At 42.6% G+C, this 2,610-nt stretch overlaps 1 pseudogene; it reads right to left on the minus strand.

Moving 5' to 3' along the window:
* Positions 1–1,505: 1,505 nt before the first annotated feature.
* Positions 1,506–2,169, minus strand: LOC148017550 (chaperone protein dnaJ 10 pseudogene; annotated as a pseudogene).
* Positions 2,170–2,610: the final 441 nt, after the last annotated feature.

Raw genomic sequence — 2,610 nt, forward strand, 5'->3', positions numbered from 1 at the left:
ACAGGGAGTTGCACCTGAAAAATCTGTCCAGTGCATGCAATTACAGACTGTGTTACTTCCTCATTTGCAAGGCAAGGCATGGAATACAGATTGTGCTACTTGGCTGATTACAAGCTGATAAATAGAATATGGAAAGTAGCAAAAGCAAAGAATATGGTTAGAACATGCTTTTCCTTAGGTGGGCATTCAACATGATTAGTGGCTTTAACAACTGCTGCATCCAGGTCCTTGTAATCACTGTTGATCTGTACAAGACCAACAGTTGTGGAATCCTTGATGGCACCTAAGACCTTTCTTTAGATTGTCTTGAGTAGAACCTCTTGACATGATATTAGGCTAAGAGACTGCAAATCACCACAAAGAAACCTTGAATCTGTGTCTAGACTGTTTTAGCTGCCTACAAAAGATCTCCTTTGGACGATATATTGAACTAAATAGCTCTTTCTGTTTGTGGATCCTTCACGCATGCTTTTCCCTTTTAAAACCAGGAAGACATTCTAGTTCTCTTTCTCAGCATTTCCATTTTCTGGGAAAGGAAAACAGAAGCCTACATCATCATCTGAAAAGTTCTGTTTGTGGATCCTTCACGCATGCTTTTCCCCACCACTCAACTTCAAATCCCGCTCTCCTACTTGTGTTTGATACCCCTTGAGGAAAACTCATAATAATGTTGTATATTGATGCAAGCCTTGCGGCATCATAAAACTTCTTCTTTTCTGGCTGACAGTCGCTCATTCACTTTCAACCGTTTGCTGATTCTGTTCAACGTATCCCTGTAGCATCGCATTCCACAACATAATATTTTGATTTCATGGGCTCTCCAACACCTCGATTCCACCACCATCGAAATCCAAATTCAAATTACCAAGACGACCAGTCAAAGTCGCCAGAGTTATATGTAAAGATGAAGGGCGGGGCTGCTGAGAACTAATTCCACTGCCTCCGTCTGGGCATGAGGCTCCTGAGTAGTATTCATACCAGTCGGCGGCTGATAATCAATCTCAATCCAATCTGATGGAACTGTTTGGTCTTTCGCAACCAGAGAAGCATCTTCATTTAGATTAGTAGGGAAGAGCGGGTACGTGCGTGATGAGGATGAAGTGCATAGTGTTGAGATAATCACCAGTCTGCCGTTCCGGTCCGTTGCTGTCTTATGCCTTCTTTCCACATTTGACAGTCATGGATGCAGCTCATCCTGTCCGCATTCCCCCTAAAAAAAATACTTTTTTTTAATGACGGAGAGAGAGCTTACCTCGAATCATCCAAAGATGCTTGTCGTAACTTCTGGCTGAAGCTCTCGAAGCTGAAGTGCCCCTCTTGGTGTGGCAAAGGAATCCAATTCAGATGAATCATCATTCACCTCCTCTGCACACTTGATTGCCTCCTCCCGTCAAAGCTCCTCCCTTCCGATTGAAAAAAAAAACATTCCCCATCTCTCTCCGTTGAATTCGCGTCGCTTTTTCCTACACAGTCGATCCCCTTTATCGTCAAAATTAGCTCTTGAATCAGCTAATTAGCCTCCCCATTCCGAGATTCCCTGTGCCCCATTCAGCGAAAAAAAGAACACCCATGAGAAATATATTTTTCCCAAGCTCTTTTGCCGCTTGTCGCTTGTAGATGTAACCTATTGTGTGCAACATAGGCTCTCCAAAAGCTGCTTCTGAAAGACGATGAGCCTCTTCTTTTGCCCATTCTATAAATGCTTGTCTATTATTGACGAACAATTCTAACTTCTTCTCCAAAATTTCCACAAGTTTCATTTCCCTCTCTTTTTGTACCTCCTTCATCTTCTCTTGAGCTCTGACTGGATCATCTGTTCCTAAATCTAGAGATGCCATAGTTGCCATTGTCAGCTGGCCAATGTACTCCTCAAAGAGTTCGCTGCCAAACAGCATTCCAAACACAGCTGTAGGGTCCAACATGCTTTCCTTGGAAAGAGAAGATTTTCCATATCTGTCATAAGTTTCTCTTTGTTGAGGATCACTCAATACTTGATATGCCTCTCCTAACAACTGAAAATTCGAAGCAGCTTGAGGATCATTTGGATTTTTGTCTGGATGCACCCTTCTTGCCTTATCGTAGTAAGCCTTCTTGATGGCAGCAGGGCTCGCATCAGGGCTTACGCCTAGGATATCATAGAACTCGGTCTCCTTCACCATATCCCCACTCGCAGACCAGAAAGGGCCATTGACACCATACTCCCATGCAACATTAGAGCTTTGCAAAATAGTAGCTGCCCAAGTCCACTGTGATACAATGACACTCGCAATCAAGCCTGTCTTGATGCTCCTACCAGCTGTATTGAACCATTGTGAGGTGTACTGAAAATCATTGTGAGGCATACATATCCAATGTACTTCAATTTGCATCTCTTGGAAATAATTTAGTACTTCCTCACAAAGCCCATAATCGGCATATCTTGAAATAGGTGTAGCCCATGAGATTGCATCTCGAGTTACCAATCTATCAAAAACTCCCTGTTCTTCTACGTCACATTTAGCATACATGTCAACCAGAGCATTGTTGATTAATTCCTCTTGCTCCAAACCCTCTTCACTATATTTTCCGCATAGAATGAAAGAGCAAACATAATGACTAAGTATGTACAAA

This window comes from Lygodium microphyllum, chromosome 22 (genome assembly GCF_053477565.2).
Source record: "Lygodium microphyllum isolate KBCC chromosome 22, Lygodium_microphyllum_v1.1.10, whole genome shotgun sequence".
NCBI classification, from domain to species: Eukaryota; Viridiplantae; Streptophyta; class Polypodiopsida; order Schizaeales; family Lygodiaceae; genus Lygodium; species Lygodium microphyllum.